This window comes from Phoxinus phoxinus, assembly GCF_949152265.1.
Source record: "Phoxinus phoxinus genome assembly, chromosome: 8".
Lineage (NCBI taxonomy): Eukaryota > Metazoa > Chordata > Actinopteri > Cypriniformes > Leuciscidae > Phoxinus > Phoxinus phoxinus.
In genome coordinates, this window is record NC_136883.1 from 35,816,871 (window position 1) to 35,838,048 (window position 21,178).

At 39.0% G+C, this 21,178-nt stretch overlaps 1 protein-coding gene across 6 annotated transcripts in view; it reads right to left on the minus strand.

Annotated features, from left to right (window-relative positions):
• Nucleotides 1-266: 266 nt before the first annotated feature.
• Nucleotides 267-21,178, minus strand: part of lekr1 (Leucine-, glutamate- and lysine-rich protein 1) — a 157,696-nt gene continuing 136,784 nt past the window's right edge. For 4 of the 6 annotated variants that reach the window (XR_013798677.1, XR_013798678.1, XR_013798679.1 and 1 more), the window contains one exon: nt 267-351. The gene's annotated coding sequence lies outside the window, so the exon portion shown is untranslated. Of the gene's footprint in view, nt 352-10,028; nt 10,387-11,267; nt 11,334-21,178 lie in introns of those variants that run through there. The other 2 variants (XR_013798682.1, XR_013798681.1) reach the window with 2 other exon arrangements.

The window sequence follows — 21,178 nt, forward strand, 5'->3', positions numbered from 1 at the left end:
GTCTACATTTTCCAGATATGTCTAATTAAGTCCACTTCAACAACTCAAGAACCCTTCATGCACATAACCACACTAATGTCATCAACAGAAAGTTTGGCGAGAAGGCATTGCTGTGATGACAAGTGTCTGATTCAGGTGTTTGAAATCGCTAATGGGAACACTACGCCAGTGTGTGGGTTGACTGACGCCTGAAGTGGTGAAGTGGGTGTTTGGGAGTGTGTAAATTCATGGATTTCATACCATGTCAGTGACTTGTCCAAAAAACGTCAGCGGGCCAAACCACAGATCATCATAGATTGTTTAGACTGCTGTAATGTTGCTCTGTCGTTGATGTACCCGCAGGTTCAGGCCCTTGCAGAAAAAAAAAACATTTACATCAGACATTATTTACTTAATCCGATTATCTACTAACAAAGAGGTGACATTTTAGTTTGTTTATTTTAAAAAGTGCTGTACGATTTGACACGCCATCTTTCAAGCTTGGACATAATGGAGAGGCAACATCTCTATTGCAAAACATGCTTCATCATCATCATCATCTTGCTTGTTGTGAATCAGATTTTTTACACCTATCCATGACACAATTATATATGTCTCAGCAAAAACCCCTCAGATTGCAGCTGAGATGCTTTCGAAAGAACTGGATGGTGTATCACAGTGGCTCCGAAATAATCATCTGACCCTGAACTATGATAAGACAGTCTCTATGTGCTTTTCAATAAAAAGAAAGGTCAATGAAAATTTTAGAGTAAAGATTGATGAGAAGGAGATAGATGAGGTACATGAATTTACATTTTTAGGGGTTACTCTGGATTCTCATCTTAAGTTTGATAGTCATGTAAAGAGACTGTGCAGAACTGTCAAGACCAATTTAAACTGCTTCCGATTAATAAGACAATATATACCCATTAAGGCATCACAGCAGTTTATGCTTTCTATGATATTTTCTCATCTATCGTATTGCATTACTGTTTGGGGTCAGGCCAATCAAACAACAATTACACCCGTTAGGTCATTATATAAACAGGCATTAAAAGTAATGGACCAGAAACCTGTAAGATGGCACCATTGCCTCATTCTAAGGAAGCATAACGTTTTGAGCTTTGACAGTTTTGTAAATTATTCATTTTTAAAACTACTTTTTAAGTGTGTGAACAACTCTGCACCTGAAATATTCTGTCAAAAGAGCGGAATAAGAACTAGAGGCACAATAAGTGGAAACTGTATAGCCGCAAAACGTAGAACAACATTTTTTACACAGACCTCATTTACAGTAAGAGGCATAAAATTGTGGAACGCCTTACCATCAGAAATTAAAACATTGACAGAACTCAAAGTTTTTAATACACATTTAAGGCAATGGCTAAAACTGAAACAACTGTGTGAACACTGACTATACAGGATACAACACAATGCATACAAACGTAAAGATGCATATGTTAGCATGCACAAACATACCGGTATGCACACTGTGTGTTTTGTGTTGTTGTATTGTTAAATGTGTCTAGACTCTGTTTTATAGTGATTTCTACATCCATTTAAGCCCATATCTTATTTTATGTATGGGATGTATTTATTGTATGTATTTTAATAGTTACACATTTTAATTTAATACTCTGTAAATTCTGTTTTAATTTTACAAGCCTAACCAGGGACAGGTGTTGCGAATTAGTCATGGCTATAAACCTGTATGCATGGCATCTACTTTGTGTTTTTTATAAAGGAATGTTTTATGCATTTGTCCCTGTCAAATAAACATTAAATAATAATTATTACTTTTACTTCTACTTGAATAATTATTTTTATAAGTTCTTTAAGATCTTAAAAACGAATTTAAAGTTAGCATTATTATCTTTACAAGCACAGTATTGGGGTCTAGTACCCCGAACATAAAGAAAATAAAGTCAGTGTCGTCAGAACATGAGGGCTGAGCGCAGTTACCGGACCTGCTGTAAGAACCTGTTGCTTCATCGCTATATGCCGGCCCAAGTTCATCATTTCGTTTCAGTCATGCTTCCTTCGTCACTGATGAAGAAGCCAAAGCACACACTGATCTTATCATAAATAAAACAAAAAGTACACATGCATTTACTTGGTTTCTTATGTCAGTGAGTCATGTTTTAAGGTATAACATTATCTCATCAATTACAACTATTTTTAGTTCTGACATTTCAGTTACAAACTTAATAGGATTTGACTCATTTAATGTATTGTGTTTGAAATGTGTGCTTTTATTATAACAGCTTTTACACAGTGGACTGTCCTTTGTGAGTAAAGCTTTATACAGTAAGTGACTGTGTAAATGCCAACAGTACCAGGCGGTCCATTAGGATTTGCTTGCACAAAGGAATTTAAGCCAATGTGGGTTAGATGTGGTTTCTCTTCACTTATAAATGTTGCTTTAAAAATATTGTAGGCTTCTTTTTCCCAGGAACAGAAAATAAAATACTTTGAGGCTTTATTTATTTTTTGCTACAGGAATTTGAGGGGAAACGAATGAGAAAAGGGACCAGAAATTTATACTTTGCATATCTGCCCATATTATTACTAAGCAATATTCATTCAGTAGTTTCATTATGCATGGTCCACTGAGTGACTGATTATGAATGATAAATTAGTTTAGGTTACACAAAGGCACCAACACTATTGTAAACGTTTAATTTTTTTAATTGGCATGAAACTTATCTCTTTTTTTTGTAGTTACTGTAATCTGTGCACAAAAATGGCATAAAAGCACAACTTAATCTTACACGCTTGATCTTGTACCAATAATGCCAATAACACCAATAATGCGACAGCATGTAAGGTCACGTACTGTAAATACCTTCAGCTCTATTCTTTTTCAGGTTACAGTGAACAGTCTAACTGACAGTCACACCTACATTTTGTGCTATTTTTGCCTGTTACCTTAATTTGGCTCTGCATATACATTTATTTTCTGTTTTTTTTTTTTTATTAATTCATGTCCGTTTACATTTTTACATGAAAACTGTACTTTAAAATCTCATGTAAATGCATCTTTCTTGGCTTGTAGAATTTGTAAGTCACATGTAATCTGATTTTACACACCATATTAAAATAAATCTTGGTCAATTTATTCACAAACAGTGTAATTTTTCTTTTTTCTTTTTTACTGCAAAGCACAGCTTACAGCATTTTCACTTCCAAAATAACTAAATTCAAGAAATATAAAAGCATTGGATCTCTATTTTTGGATATCTTGGGCTGAAGGCTCATAAAATATGTGGACCAGAGATGCATTTAAATTCCAAAAGTAATGCGTCTCGATTCATCACTTCTGATGGGACTGAAAATCCACTGACTCTTAAATGTGATGTCTCAATGGGCATAACACGTTATACTACATGGTACCACATATTTACCATACACAAAAAAAATACACTTTTTTTTAATGCTGTTCACTTTATTTAAACAATTCATTTTCATTGTATCAGGTTTCTGGTTCAAATGTGATTGCTTGAAACGGTTACTCTTTGACTTAACTTGATGTTGTCATTTTGAAATAACATACACATAACAAAGTTTGGTTTCAATTAAGTAACCCAATCAAACAGGCGTTCCCATCACAGGGCTGAATTGGGAGAGTAAATGTTGAATCACAATGTTATTTTATGCTCTTTTTTTTAGCAAGATGAGAAAATGGAGAGACTTGTTCATGTTTAATGTTCTATTATGTTGATATTTAAAAGTTTCTGTTATGTTAGTGGTTTTAGGGTGAGAAAAGTGTTGATCTTGTGGTTGGGTTGAGGATCTGATAACAAGAAATAAATTGTCTTTAATAATAAAGCAACCACTATGGTACTTAGACTGCCAACACTGAATAACGGCACACGTGTAAAGAACAGTTATGTTTAGTTTGTTGTTGTTGAACTCACAGGACTGACAAGAAGCATTAATTGTAGGATTATTTGAATAATTAAATTGAAATGAAAACCATTTAAATTAAGTTAAACTAAAACCATTGATTCTAGTTAGTTGTACATTGATTCTATTGGGGTTTACCACTGTCCATGATCGAATCATGTTCAGCCAAAGAGCTTTTTTTTTAGTGTACACTATATATCAAAGTCCCATCTGATATACCATTATTGTAATATGGTGCCACCACAGTATTATAACCATGGTTTGGGGCGTATGCCAAAACGTCTTAGGTTACGTATGTAACCCTGGTTTCCTGAGAGGGAACGAGACGCTGCGTTGAGACGCTGAGGAGAAACGATTTCTCGAAGCCGTCCCTCCCCGGTATAGTTTATCTGTTGCGCGACGCAATTCTCGAATAGTGTCAGTGCTGACATCCTCACATCCATGTCCTTATATACTTTACCTACCAATGCTGCCTAATAATATTTATCTATTATTTATGATGGCCGGTGGGTAACGTCGGAGTAATGATGACGCCGACTCAGGAGAGAGATAGCAAGTAAGCGTCTCTTTATACCGAGGCACTGTCATACTTTTTTTTTTTTTTTTTTACAAAACACTAACGATACCAATTCCTCGGAACTGTAAATCGCAGCATGAGTGCCTCATCCCGGGGAGAAGAAACCGCAGCGCGTGAGATACGGCACTGGATCTAACAGGTGAAGGCAGAGATAGGGTCAGGGCCCGTCTCAAACCCCGCTGTTAAATCCATTTGAGATCCCCAAGATGCGTGTCGCCGCTCGGTAGCAGCGGGACCCGCGCACCGAACCGCCCTCCTCGAAGAACGCCCGGCGGGAGCGAGGCATCGTCACAGACAACCTCTCGCAATGCTCAGTCAGCCCCCTCGAGGACAGACTAGGCATGCTCAACTCCCAAACAAGCAACACAAAGCTGATGTGCGTCCCCACCCGAGATAAAACGAGAGCAGGGAACAACACAACGTTTGAATTCTTGTTTCTCCATAATATATATATATATATTAGGGCTGTCAAACAATTAAAATATTTAATCGCGATTAATCGCATTAATGTCATAGATAACTCGCGATTAATCGCACATTTTTATCTATTCTAAATGTCTCTTGATTTCTTTTTGTCCCATTATTTTTTCTCATTTTAATGCTCTTATCAACATGGAAAAGTGGATCGGCTTGCTTTGTGGAAATGTTTTTTTATTGAAAACAACATTGGGATACTGTGTTCAATTTCACACTAACATTCTCACTTGGAGCAAATAATCTCTCACACAATGTAACACTGTCCATCAATAAAAGGGTGAAAGAAATACTGACAAGGAAACGTTACTGATGACGAGTGGGCGTAGAAACGCATCAGCGGTGTGTGTGCTTGGCCATCAAGTGGTATTTCAGACTGGACGTGCTGCGATGATAGCTCAGTTCACAACGACACAACACACAGATCACTTTGGTCTTGTCAATTGAACCATTTGGCAACTTTTTAAAAGTAAACTTTCCATTCAGAATCTTATTGGCATCCATTTCGGCGTCTCGCACTCATCATTCATCCACTAAAAATGTAACGTTAAAGGGGGTCGCACACCTCGTATTTAAAATTTGAACACATTATTCTCTATGAGTGTACACACACCGGTGGCGCCATTCTGCGTTTTTATTGCTGGCGATAAACTGAGAAAGTGCGCGTCCGATGTGCGATACGAGTTGTGCTAGACGCGGCTCGGCGCTGCGCTTCTCGTTCACTCTTTGGCCGGATCGCATCGCAAGCCTAAGCAAGTGTGTGCGGCGCGCCTGTTGTTTTGCTTCTGGTCTAGCTAGATCCGCTGTGGTGGTGTAGTTTTAATAACGTTACTAGTAGTTGCAAAAGCATGTAAAAAAAATACAAAGTTTGCTAGGCGTTAATCTCGTGATGAAAAAATTGACGCCGTTAAAATGGGTTTGCGTTAACGCCGTTAATAACGTGTTTAACGTACAGCCCTAATATATATATATATATATATATATATATATATATATATATAGATATTGAGACAGACAACAATAAATAGACGGACAGTATACAGAGAGCACTGTCACAGTGTCTTGTGTGTGGTTCCCTGGGTGTCCACTAGAGGTCTCTTCCCCATATCGTCACCCACTCATCATGAACTGCAATTCCCATAATCCTTTGTCTGCACTCATCATCTGTTCATTGCACTCAGCTGTTTCTCACCATCCTGTTAGTTCTGTGTGTATAAATACCCTGTCTGTGTTAGTTCATGTCACGGAGTCATTGTATTGTATGTCACACGTCAACGTATTGTATGTCACACGTCAACTCCAAGGTCTGTTTCTAGTCTGTTCTCGTTTTTTGTTCTTGCTTGTTTTGTTTATTTGTATCTGATTGATTAAATGGTTTTCGACACGGAGATGGATGACTACGATTCTGATTATTTGGACTACAACTCTTGCATGGACGACGACAATTTGGATTGCCCTGACTATCATGTTGCTGCATTTGGATCCACCCAATTCTCTGCTATCTGCCGTGACAGAATGACTCCGTCACCAAATGGATCCAGCAGCATGAACATTTTGCAGGCATTTGCTTTTGTGGCTCGACAAAGGGAGGAGGCCATGACGCTCAGATTTCCTAAGGACTTTTCGTTCAACGACAGAGAGTCCTATAGAGGAGAGAGTCTGGCCAGATTTTTGGGGACCCGTGGAGCTCGCAGAGGAGGAAGTACTAGAGGTGAGTCCCGGACTCAGTCTCTACTTCGGTCTTCCTTCGACCACGATCCGGTGACGCGCAGCCCAGAACACCTTTCGCCGCAGGTCCTGTCCCGTCCTGAACCAGCACCTCGCCAGAAGGGAGAAGGAAGACTTCCTCCGTGACGGTCCCGGTGGTCCCTGTCCCGGTGGTCCCTGTCCCGGTGGTCCCTGTTCCGGTGGTCCCTGTTCCGGTGGTCGCGAGTCCGATGGTCCCAGTTCCGGTGGTCCAGAGACAGAGGAGGAGGAGGAGGAGGAGGAGAAAGGTCTCCTCAATGACTTGTCCGGTGGTTCCTAACCCAGAGACCATTCCGGAGGCCGTCCCCATGCAGGCCGCTGTCATCCCGGAGGCCGTCCCCGTGCAGGCCGCTGTCCTCCCGAAGGTCGTTCCTGCGCAGCCCAATGTCATCCCGGAGGTCGTCCCCGTGCAGCCCGCTGTCAGCCCTGAGATCGTCTCGGAGCTGCCCACCATCAGTCCTGCCACGGCCAAGAGGGCTGTCTTCCTCTTTTATGCAGTGGCGGTACTGCATGCATGGAGGAGTCACGTCACGTCTGCCGAGCCTGGGCCTCACGTCACGTCTGCCGAGCCTGAGCCTCACGTCACGTCTGCCGAGCCTGAGCCTCACGTCACGTCTGCCGAGCCTGAGCCTCACGTCACGTCTGCCGAGCCTGCCGAGCCTGAGCCTCACGTCACGTCTGCCGAGCCTGGGCCTCACGTCACGTCTGCCGAGCCTGAGCCTCACGTCACGTCTGCCGAGCCTGAGCCTCACGTCACGTCTGCCGAGCCTGCCGAGCCTGAGCCTCACGTCACGTCTGCCGAGCCTGAGCCTCAAGTCACGTCTGCCGAGCCTGAGCCTGAGCCGGTGTCTGTGTCTGTTCCTGAGCCGGTGTCTGTTCCTGAGCCGGAGCCGGTGGTGTCTGTTCCAGTTCTTGAGCCGTCTGGTAGCCGCTCCGTAGAGGGGAGGTTCTGTCACAGTGTCTTGTGTGTGGTTCCCTGGGTGTCCACTAGAGGTCTCTTCCCCATATCGTCACCCACTCATCATGAACTGCAATTCCCATAATCCTTTGTCTGCACTCATCATCTGTTCATTGCACTCAGCTGTTTCTCATCATCCTGTTAGTTCTGTGTGTATAAATACCCTGTCTGTGTTAGTTCATGTCACGGAGTCATTGTATTGTATGTCACACGTCAACTCCAAGGTCTGTTTGTAGTCTGTTCTCGTTTTTTGTTCTTGCTTGTTTTGTTTATTTGTATCTGATTGATTAAATGGTTTTCGACACGGAGATGGATGACTACGATTCTGATTATTTGGACTACGACTCTTGCATGGACGACGACAATTTGGATTGCCCTGACTATCATGTTGCTGCATTTGGATCCACCCAATTCTCTGCTATCGGCCGTGACAAGCGCTTGCTGAAGGCAACAGAAGCTGTCGCGGTCTGTTTTCAGGGGTGTTTTATAGCTTCCTGGTCGATGACGTCACCCGCCTATGACGTCTCGTCTTTCCATTGGACTGATTATACACGTGCTTCACGACGCAATCACGCAGGGCTCAACGCAGCTCTGCATGAGTGATTTTATAATGCCTACATAAATTATGCAACTAAAGATATTTGGGTCCCACTTTATATTAAGTGGCTTTAAGTACTATGTACTTACATCGAAAAATAAGTACAATGTACTTATTGTGTTCATGTTTTATTGTAAAACACTTTTGCTGCTGTTGCGGTGTGATACGGGTAAGGTTAGGGACAGGTGTGCTGGTATGGTTAAGTTTAAGGGTGGGTTAAGGTATAAGGGACAGGTCAACAGTGTAATTACAAATGTAATTACATACATTAATTACAGCTGTAATTACATGCAGGTATTTAAAAAATATAAGTACAATGTAAAAACATGTATGTACACAATAAGTCTGTAATGGCATTTTTAATCTTTCCTAATGATTTAACAGATTAATGCTGTATGTTCTCTGTCTGTATTCTGAGTTTCCTGATGTAACGTTGGTTCAGCTGGAGAGAGGTGTGAGCCCGAGAATGATCTGTATCTTAAGTTTCCGGGCTGGGGGGAAGCTGTTCCTGCTTGTGTAAACAGTGGGGGTGATGGATTCCCCTTGCATTATAAAGTAGCAGGCCAAGCTCTCTTGAGAAGGAGTGCCAGTATCTGTCTGTCTCTGACTCTGGCCTTGCAGCCTGGCTGCAGGGCTGGGGTCAGGGAACCATTTTCTTGCATGAATAAATTACTTTTCTTTTTAAATACAATTTGGATCTTGACGTCTCTTTTGCCGTGATGCAATTTTTTGTTTAGTAATTGTTTTTTGCCACAACAAAGTCCATTGTATTAAATTATTAATTTCAATGTAAGTACATAATACTTAAAGCCACTTAAAGGAGAACTCCAGCGCAAAATGAACCTTTGGTCTAATTACACATTGTTACCTAGTCAACCGTTATCTGAGATTTGTTTTCATGATTATCGAATGTAAATAGTTTTATCTCTAAAAACAGTTTAGCCTATAACGCTAGCATAGCGCTAGTATATTGGGCATAGAGTAATGACAAATAAAAACCGCTTGTTAATACCACTAACAAGGCTCAAAATAGCCCCACACTAACACGGTAGCATAATGAGGGTCCCTACCTTCAAACCGAAGCATTGAGAACTTTGACAGTGTCCAGACAGTTTAATAAGAAGATATTTTATACATAGTCAACTTCACGTATACAGGCAGAAGCCATCTTTGAAAAACAGACTCTATCAATCGATCAACGAAACGGCGATCCAAATGCGCTGGACCATATGAGATTCTACACAGTTCAGCGCACTTGGATCGGCGTTCATAGATCGATTGATAGAGACTGTTTTTCAAAGATGGCTTCTGCCTGTATACGTGAAGTTGACTATGTATAAAATATCTTCTTATTAAACTGTCTGGACACTGTCAAAGTTCTCAATGCTTCGGTTTGCATGTAGGGACCCTCATTATGCTACCGTGTTAGTGTGGGGCTATTTTGAGCCTTGTTAGTGGTATTAACAAGCGGTTTTTATTTGTCATTACTCTATGCCCAATATACTAGCGCTATGCTAGCGTTATAGGCTAAACTGTTTTTAGAGATAAAACTATTTACATTCGATAATCATGAAAACAAATCTCAGATAACGGTTGACTAGGTAACAATGTGTAATTAGACCAAAGGTTCATTTTGTGCTGGAGTTCTCCTTTAATATAAAGTGGGACCGATATTTGTGCTTTGTCAGATCAGAAGAAAACCCACACACCATGTTCACAGACCACATTTTAGAGTTGTGGAAAAAATGAGGCATTTTGAATTTGTTTACCATTTGCCATCTGTGGCGAATTAGTGCTCGAATTATTGTCTGAAAGATGAAATGCCAAGATACGTGGGGTCTGCCATGAAGAACTTTGTCCCAGATTCCCAGAATTCCCAGACGATAGCAGCTGCATCCTGCTCTGTATGTCTACGCGGTGTCTCCTAGTCAAAGCACATGTGATTGCTCAACTTTTCATGCTCTTCCCTCAGAAAAACGTCTTCAGGAGCAGGTTTACTGTATGTCGAGACTGATGTTTCCAGACTGCAGACACAGACAACAGTCTTGGCTTGTTCCGGCTGATTTAAGTTCGAGTCGTGGCTTGTGGCCCTTTCCCAACTCAGTCGCCTCTGTCTCACTATGTTTCCTGTCAGTTTTCTGTACTGCCCTGTTTCAATAAAAAGAAAGAAAGAAAAAATATATAAAAAATGTTTCCAGACTGTCTGAAATCTCTTCAGCGTCTCCCAGAACATGATCCATCAGTCAGTCAGTCAATTGAAATAACTCTTCAAATAAAACATGAATGCACTACAAAGTGATGACAATGTGGATTTATTTTATAAATATATATTGTATGTCAGGAATGCAGTAATTCAATCAATCATTTATGAGACATGTAAAGGCAACTGTCTGCACAATGCGAGGTCAATAATGCACTAGGGTAAACCATATTGAAACACTCTTTGCTTTTTACCTGTTTTAGTCTCAAAGCTAACATGAAGATTCATATTCGGGATGTGCAGCTGTTATTTAGAAATATCCAACCACTTGATAATGCAACTGACTAATAATAACCGAGTATTTCAGAAGGCCATGTATAAATATGGTTTAATTATTCTTCTAATTTGTATGTCCTGGGTCAATAAAGGTCAATAAGACAGAACTGCAACCAAAGCTTGTCTGTGACCTATGGCTGATACTGTATGACAGACTCCATGTGTCTTGGCATTTCATCTCAGACAGTAATTCGAGCACTAATCCGCCACAGATCAGTTTAATAGCAAACAAATTCAAAATGCCTCATTTTTTCCACAACTCTGAAATGTGGTGTGTTAGTGAACAGGGTGTGTGTCTTTCTGACAGTTTAGTTTATTGATCTGCCTGCATTGACACGATTATACAAGAACTGAACTGAGCTGGATGATCACATCATGGTTTACTTCAGAGGGGCTATATATAAATTAACTAAATAACTTATTAAAAAATAATTGTAAAATTTATAAATAAATAAAAATGTTTTACACAAAAATGAAACATCACTGAACTTACTTAAGCTGGACTGTGATGCTATTTTCTTCTGGAAACAAACTTTTTTGCATTATTTTCCTATTATCTCTGTAAAGAGAAAACAATGCTTTGAAAACAATGCTTTGAAAACAGTGCTTTGAAACAATCTGTATTGTAAAAAGCGCTATATAAATAAATGTGACTTGACTTCCCATCTACTGGTATAAATTCAGCATCTCACACAAGTCAAAAACTTGGACCAACGAAAAGTGTTTGTCTGGCCTTCATCGGCCTCCATGTAGAATAAACCAGATTGCTTTAGGTCACTAATATGACTAGTCTTTATCTCTTTTTTTTTTTTTAAGTACTGTTCATTTCTTGTGAACATATTTCATAGTATGTGTAAAAATCTTTCAGTGAAAGGAACCTTTTTGAACCGTTCAGTAATGCTTTTGTCAACAGGATAGTGAATGGGACTTGTTTGGATATGCTGTGCACACACATCTGCTTGTGTTGGCATGTGATTACAGGTCTTGAAAGATATTTTAGGAGATAGTGTGTTGGCTTGTATTTAAAGGTGCACAAAGTCACGTTTACAACATGTACTGTAAGTGTAGTGTACATTAACTATGTTTTTTTTTCAAACTGCATATTCTGTAGAGATAAAACGTTTTTGCAGTGAAACAAATTGCTCCTTTTTTATTTGTAAATTAGCAATTGCACTGCAGTTCTTTATCACCAATATTTTTTTTGTAAAATTCTTGTTCTTCAGAATCATTTAATGTCACATTAAGGCAAATCAAAAAAAAAAAATGAAATGTGTCTGTTTGCAAAACCCCTGGGATACGCGTCTCTCCAGGGCCGGATTTGAGGAACCCTGATGGAAACATTGTCATCTTGGCCCAATCAATACAAAAATAATGATGAGTACTGATGAAGAAATTGAGATCCGAGTGGATGGAAACAAGTTTCATTCATTCAAACAGGTTCATTTCTGTACATACATGGGTAGTCGAGTGTCGTATGATGCCGATTGTACAACCGAAGTGAAATCGAGATTGGCAATGCGGTGGTAATGTTGAAGCTTACGAAGAACAATATGGAAGAACAAATCTGTAAGCACTCTTACTAAATTATGTTTGATGAAATCCCTAGTTTGGCCAGTTGCAACATACGGTTGCGAATCATGGACATTAAAGGAGGAGGAAGAAAAAGGCACATCCAGGCTTTTGAGAACAAGAAAGTTCATTAGAAAGTTGTTATAAATTCCATGGACAAAACTGATGACAACTGAGCAGACACAAACTGGCTAAACTGGCTGAATCACATCAAATCCTGCAAGTTACGCTATTTTGCTCATGTAATGAGACAACTAGGCGATGCCATTGAAGGCAGCATTAGTGCAACAGGGTTAGTGGAAGGTTTTAGTTGTGGAAGATATGCCGGTTGGATTATATCACGACATGGACTGGTCTGTCAGGAGCTGGCCTGTTTCATGACATACGAGACAGAAGACTCTGGTCATACTTTCTCATCCGTGCAGCCAACCAAGCAACGAAGGAGAAATGACAAGACATGTGATGGAAATTTGTCACTATCCTGGCCCAATCATAAAGGAGACATTTTGCCAATTCAAGATGACTAATGAACTGCCTGAGTGTGGAAAGGTTTATATCCAAGACCCTTTTTACAGAACACCTTATTTATAGATTTTTAATAAGAGAAGACTGTTCAATAATTTAAGTAGTCTCGGTTTCTGACTGCCAGACAAACTCATGGTTGAATTTATTAGAAATAACCAGTCTAGCAGAGCTTAACATCAATACATCACTGTGATTATTAAATGGTTTTGGATCGCTCAGTTACTTACAACTTTTTCTACCGGTTGTGTTTATAATCAACTTGATTGATTTAAACCAGTCCCACTAGAAGTTTAAATCAATCAATATCAATATGCACAAAGTGTAATGTGTATGACTAACCGACCAGTGTTCGTTCACTCTTCAGTTTCAGCTCAAATGCAATGCCCGACATTATTGACTATGTGTTATTTGAGAATGTCATATTCTTTTTAGATAGGCCATTTCTTTTTTTTAAATCATTGATGATATTAATAATGCAACACTTACAGCGCCATCTGTTCATATCTGTGTTACTGACTGCCAGAAAAACTCATGCTTGGATTTATTAGAAATAACCAGTCTAGCCAGCTTAACATCAATAAACACATCACTGTGATTATTAAAGGTGGATTATTTTATTATTTTATAATGTTTCCTGGTTGACCCTTATAATGTTAGTATGTTTTTTTTTAGATCAAATCAATCAATCAATCAATCAATCAATCAATCACTTCAGTGTAAACGCACACCGCTGTGATTGGCTGACATATGAAATGTGGAACTCTCTCAAAAACTTTTACTATTAATGCTATTATAGGTTTTTACTATTACAGCTATCGGGATTAATGAATCGTAAGTAGTTTTTAAAGTATTTAGACCTATTTCCCCGTCACATAAAAGGTTGCAGTGATGATTGAGCAGATGACAGTCTGTTGATCGCGTGTATAAAGATCTTATCATTGCAACGTTTTTGCACTCTCAATTCTTTCATCAATGCAAACATGATGTAAATACAGTCAAGTCACCTTTATTTATACAGATTGTATCAAAGCAGCTTCACAGTGATAACATGAAAATAATACAACAAAGTTTATTTTCTAGAAAAAAAATTGCATCATCATCCACCTTAAAGGGATAGTTCACTTTGAAATAAAATGTTGGTATGTTTTAGCTTACCTCAAGGGCATCCAAGATGTAGGTTTTCCGCAGTAGTTTCAATTTTGATATTTTTAGGTCAAACCGTTCTTGTCTGACAGTCATATCATGCAGGTCTATGGTCACTGTCTCAAAGAGCATACATCTAATGTATACATCTATGCACCAGTCTGCGCACACGTCACACAGAAGGAAGCGCCCGCGCCCTCAGATCACTTGGTCGTGGCTGTGTTACAAGAGGTAAAAACGATATAAATATCGTTTTCTCACACAAACCGCTCGTTTCGTGTCTTAGGCCATCAGTGTGCACTTACGATGGGGAATTGTTTAATTTGGACGATGGGGAATTGTTTTAATTTGGACTCTGTGTATGCTCTTTGAGACAGTGACCATAGACCTGCATGATATGACTGTCAGACAAGAACGGTTTGACCTAAAAATATCAAAATTGAAACTACTGCAGAAAAAAAGACACCTACATCTTGGATGCCCTTGAGGTAAGCTAAAACATACCAAAATTTAATTTCAAAGTGAACTATCCCTTTAAGTAAAGCAGATCAATAATATTGTGAATAATAAATGTCTGCAACTAAGCAAGCTAAAATCCAAGGCAAACAGTGGCAAGGAACCAAAAATCCATCAGGGACAGAATGGAGAAAAAAAACTTGGGAGAAACCAGGTTCATTCGGGGGCCAGTTCTCCTCTGGCAACGAGCCAAGTTAACAGTGTATGATTCAGGCAGCATTACAAGTCAGATCGGATCAGAACATTTAGAGAATTTATCCATTTCCATCTGGTTGGAGGTCGGAGTCACTGCAAAAAAGGCTTTTCTTACTCAGTATTTTTGTCTTGTTTCACGTCCAAATATCAAACATTTCTTAAATCAAGATCCATTTACTAGATGGGTAAAATGACTAAGGTATTAAGACTTTTTTTGGGGGGAAATAAATCAAAATTAAGTGCGATTTTGCTTAAAACAAGCTAAATTATCAGCCAATGGGGTAAGAAAAATAATCTTGTTTCTGTTTGAATTAAGATTATTTTTCTTACCCCATTGGCAGATAATTTTGCTTTTTTAAGCATCAATTTACTTCATTTGGATGAAGTCCCTCGGACATAATATCTTATGTCATTTTACTCATCTAGTAATTGCATCTTGATTTAAGATTTTTTCTTTCTTATATTTGGACTGGAAACCAGACAAAAATACTAAGTAAGAAAAGCATTTTTTGCAGTGAAGTTGATATTTTAGTCACTGGCTTGATTTACTGATGCATAATAATAATAATAATAATAATAAATTTTATTTGTAATGCGCTTTTCTTAAACCCAAAGCGCGTACAATAAAAAAAAACTAAAACAAAACAAAACACAGAAACAACAAGGATAATAAAACAATTAAGGAAAAGCAGCCTTAAACAAATGAGTCTTAGTCAACCTTTTGAAGTGTCCCAACGTTGGTGCATTTCTAATTATCGGAGGAAGCAGATTCCATAGCTTGGGGGCTTTATGTGAGAAAGCTCTTTCCCCCATGGTCTTAAGCTTACACACAGGCTGATGCAGTAGAAGAGAGTTTGATGAACGGAGAGAACGTGATGGAGTATAAGGGCTAATGAGATCACAAAGATACTCCGGTGCAGTCCCATATCGTGCCTTGTATGTTAAAATTAGAATTTTAAAATCAATTCTCGCATTTATGGGAAGCCAGTGCAACTGTGAAAGCACCGGTGTAATGTGTTCCCGAGGAGAGGTACGAGTGAGCACCCGGGCGGCAGAGTTTTGAATGTACTGTAGCCTGTTCAGTGATTTAGCTGGAAGGCCAGAGAACAAGGCATTACAATAGTCTAACCTAGTTGTAATGAAGGCATGTATGAGCCTTTCTGAGTCTGCAAAGGAAAGAAAAGGTCTAAGTCGAGCCACATTTCTCAGATGGTAAAAAGCAGTTTTAGAGATGTGTTTTATATGTGCTTCAAATCTTAACTGTGGATCAAAAATTACACCAAGATTACGCATCTGTGAAGTGGGAATTACCATGCTAGAGTCAACAATCACATTTATCTGCTCAGCCTTACGAGTAGCCGCCACTGTACCAATCTGCATCAATTCAGTTTTGGAGCCGTTCAATTTCAGGAAGTTATTTTGCATCCATATACTAATCTCTGCTAGACAACTATGCAAAGCTGTTAATGAGCAATGTACATCAGGACTAGTAGTGATGTAAATCTGCGTATCATCCGCATAACAGTGATACCCAAGGCCATGTTTTCTGATGATCTGCCCAAGTGGAAGCATGTAAATGTTAAATAAAATTGGACCCAACACTGAACCCTGAGGAACTCCCTGTCGAATAGGCACGGTATCAGATTTAAGATTACCCAAGCTTACAAACTGGGCACGATTCGTTAAATAAGACCGAAACCAATTGAAAACTACTCCAGAAAGCCCCAGCCAATTTTCCAGCCTGTCCAGCAGCAAAGAGTGACATAGAGTGTCGAAGGCAGCACTAAGGTCTAATAAGACCAGAATACTGCATGCACCAGAATCTGCCGCAATAAGAAGATCATTTACGACCCTCACTAAAGCGGTCTCAGTACTGTGCCCTTTTCTGAACCCAGATTGAAAAGGTTCAAGAAGACTGTTCAGTGCTAAGTGATTCAGTTATTACGAACTGCCTTGCACCTTTTTTGGAAGATTCGAGATAGGCCTGTAATTGGACAAATCAGTGACATCACAACCAGGCTTCTTAGGGACTGGTGTAATGGCAGCTATTTTTAATTCTGGAGGAATAATTCCAGAACTCAATGATAAATTCACGATGGAAGTCATATGAGGGCAGATTGATGCAAGGCAGTTCGTAATAACTGAGTAGGGAACCGGATCTAAAATACCGGTGGTTGAATTCATAGACTTAACTGTACTAGTAATAAAATCGACTCCAACCATTTCAAAGTTCGAAAAGGTAAATTTCAGGGGATGTAAAGGCTGATTGTCAACTGGATCAATCTTTCCAGTGAAATAATGTAGAAACTTATTACACTGGTCAACTGAGGAGTGAACCGTGACCTTAGTTGGTTTGAGAAGATTATCAACAGTCTTAAATAAAGATTTAGAATTTGTTGCAGCATTCCCAATGATGCTTGAGTAATATGTTTTACGTGCAGTATTTAAAGCAGAATGGTAGGCAGCCTGATGTTGAGTGTAGAGAGATTGGTGTACCGTCAGGTCAGATTTCTTGTACTGCCGTTCTAAACGCCTTCCAGCAGCTTTCATTAAACGCAACTCAGGGGTATACCATGGACAGGATTTCCTAAATGTGACAGCCCGTTCACGCAGAGGTGCAGACTCATCCAAAAGTGCAGATAGTATGGAGTTATAGTGCTCAACGGAATTAGTAATGGGAAGCCCAGAGAGAGAAGTAGAAAAAAGAGTGAAATCCATGTGCTTGATGTTACGAAATTTAATAATGCGCTTAGAAATGTCTCGTGGAGACATGACATTCATGTCAAAAGTAATAAGTCTATGGTCACTTATACTCATATCAGTACCATCCAGAGATTGAATATCAACACCAGCAGAGCAAACCACATCCAAAATATGGCCCAACCTATGGGTCGGAAAAGTAACATGCTGTGTAAAATCAAAACCATCCAAGATGTCCAAAAATGTAACAGTATTAACACAATTAGGATTATCAATGTGAAAATTGATATCACCAGTCAACACCATAGCAGGACAGAGTGGACTAAGAAGTGTCAACAACTCCGTAAACTCAGAGAAAAATACAGGATTAGGTTTTGGAGGACGGTATATAAGCAGCACAAGAACAGATGAGCGAACATAAACTGATTATCTGTCTGAACTTGAACAATTACACATCAGAAATTCACATAACCCATTGGTTCTTCAGAGGCTGGGATGAAAGAACTAAAAAAAATACCTTTGTGTTCATTTTTACATTTGATGTCTCTCGAGGAAAAAAACTAATCCCGCTTACGTAGTTCATTTTCTCACAGGCGGCCAAATTCTCTTTGCGGGCAAAGCAGAGAAAGGGGAGGTAACCTTTCCCCGTATGACGACATATGCAGGGGAACTCATATTAATGTTAAAGGGGTCATGACATGGGTTTTTTAATTTTTTTTATTATGTTCCCTTAGGTGCAATTATAGTATTACTATAGTTTTTTTTACAAAAAACTTTTAAAATGTAGTGATTTATGACCTTTTCCCTGTTTCTCATCCTCTGATTCAAACAGTCTGTTCAGTGTTAACGCCCACTGTTATGATTGGCTAATATCAGTGCCTATGCATCAATTATTAACGCCCCCAGCCAGAACATTTGCGGATTCAGCGTATTTAAAAAAAAGTTTTAAATACATTACTTACAGTTTGCGTCGTCGTTGTTGAGCCCAGAATAGTCGGCACGGACTTATCTTTGAGCAACAGTTTTCTGGCAAAGCCAGCATCATTTTGGGATTTGTTCTCAAAACAGTCATCCTTCAAATGTATAGAACAAACGCTTAAATTAACACTGCCGTGACTGGGATGCCCGCAAAAAATAAAGTGCATCCATTTTCCCCTGACGACTGGATCTTTCGCAGCGTATTCAAAGATGTTGTTTGTCCACAGCCAGGAACAGCACATCTGCGGCTTCGTAATTTCCCTGTACACAGACCCACTCGCTGTCCGTCGACTGAACACTTGTGAGGCGCGCGGCGATACGAAATGAGCGTAGTTGTCTTGCGCTTAAAGCGTAGTTGTCTTGTGCTGGAGGCGGTCACATGCAAACGCTGGTACGTCACTTCGTACCGTGACGTCACTTCTTACCATGGATCCAGAACGAGCTGTATTTAGAACTTGATTAAATAAATGATTTGTTTATAATGGGGAGGACGTCTTAAGCTATGAAACTTGCAGGACGTTTTAATGACACAAAGACCTCTTATATACCAAAAGATCAAGGCAAATTTGGTTTCTCATGTCATGACCCCTTTAAAAAACTCATAAAGTGACATTTTCATGCCATGGGACCTTTAAATGGTTTTGGATCGCTCAGTCACTAACAACTTTTTCTATTATACCTGTTGTGTTTATAATCAACTTGATTGATTTAAACCAGTCCCACTAGAAGTTTAAATCAATCAAGCTGTATAATCTGATGATCAAGATCTAGACCAGTGCTCTTTTAATTTGAACATTTATATCATCTGCAATATCAATATGCACAAAAGTCTAATGTTTATGACTAACTAAATCTTGTGAAAATCAGTAAGGAGGAACAAATTCACTTGTTATCTTTTCTTACATATCATGCAGCAGTCACTAATGCCACATCTACATTTTAATACTATGGTGCGACATATTTTAGTGTCTTGCTGAGATCATTCAAACCCCATTCATGTGAATCTCATGTCAATATTAAAATAGCCATGGGATTTCCACTAAACATTTGAAACAGTCAATCAATTCAAAACAGTCACTAGCCGGGTTTCCATTACCCTTCAAATTGCGCAACTTAAAATTGCGAATTGAAAATACGCCCGATGGAAACACGTCAATTTCGCGAAAACTCCCATTATCGCAAAAACGTTTTTAGGCTCGCATGAGGGGTTTTTTCAGGCAATTCGAAAAAGGAATAGTTTGCAAAACTGCAATGGAAACAGTTTTTGCGCATTTACAGTCACCTGACGTAGATGATGCGGTGTGTTTGGACAGAATACGAGACAGAGTTCTTTATTAAATTCATAAAAGACAAAAGAATTACAGGAATACTGGATTCTAAACCTCAAAGAAATGCCACAATCAAGACCTCGGAGCAGAAATGAGAGAGAAACACCCAGAAACCGCTCACAGATAGTAGGGGAGACCAGGGACAGTTGTAACACCTTGAATTCCTCCCATCAGAAACAACCTAGAGTGATGACACTCACTGTGCTCATGCTTAGTTAGTTTCCCTCCATTTTTGCCAAAAAGGGAGCCACATTTGAAACTTCCTGACAGAGTTATCTACAAAAGGTTGTTTTTGAGTAAAAGAAAAACTTTTTTTTCTGATGTACTTTTTTGGATACTGTTATAAGATCAAATGTCTATGAATTCAAACAAGTATTATTTAGAATCACTGTTTTGTAAGCTAAAAATAAAAAGTGTCAAACTTGCAGTCAAGCTAGCTCACATGAGATGAAAACATGGTTGGTGTTACAGGGACGGTTGTAACGCCCCATTACAACTGTCCCAGTGTCACCAACCAAGTGTCATTTAGGCCTATATTTTAAAAACTAATCATGAAGAAAAAAAATTCCCTTTAATTTGCTAATTAAAAGTAAAATGAGCACTGTGCATTGCAAATTAAATGTAAAAGTTTAAATGTAAACTTTTTTGAGGTGTTCTACCCATTAAATCATTTTCTTGCATTATAATTTCCCGGTTGCACCTCTTTTTTTGTCATGTAGTATGAAAAAAAGGTAATCATTACTTAAAAACATGAAATTAATAGTCACAATAACATGATTTATAAACAATATTTTCCATTTTGCGTATATGATTGATTCATTATGTATATTTTAGACATGTAACAACCGTCCCTGACATGTGTTACAACCGTCCCTGTACACTGGGACGGTTGTAACAGAGGAGAGACTGTATTAAAATCAATTTTGCAACCTGTACATATTTCATAAAACCACTTAAATACATTGTTTCAGCAGTTGACAGATTGAAGTTTATAATATAATAAATTGGTTATTCCAGTATAAATGTTTTTTGATGTATTGCTAAAAATTGCTAAAAGCGTTACAACTGTCCCTGGTCTCCTAAGAGTCTTTCCTTGCCATGGCTATGAAAAGCGCTCTGAAGGGAGGATGGCATCAAATGCTTACAAAGCTAGCTTGCTATTGCTAGCCTCTCTAAAATTGTCACGAACAGTTTACAGGCTGTAGATAAGGTCAGATTTTCATGATATTTACCCTTTAACTTGAACACTTAGCGCTAATGCTACTAATAGAGTGACTTAATGGAGCGGATCCGACAGTCTACTTCACGTCTAATCAACTCTAAGGACATTTTTTACAAAATGGGAGCCATTTGTAAATTATTTGGACCTCCGGTTCCCTAACATTATGTTGTTTGGATTTCACATGAGTACGAGCTAATATGCTGAAATGGAAGTTTGTACTTTCTGAGC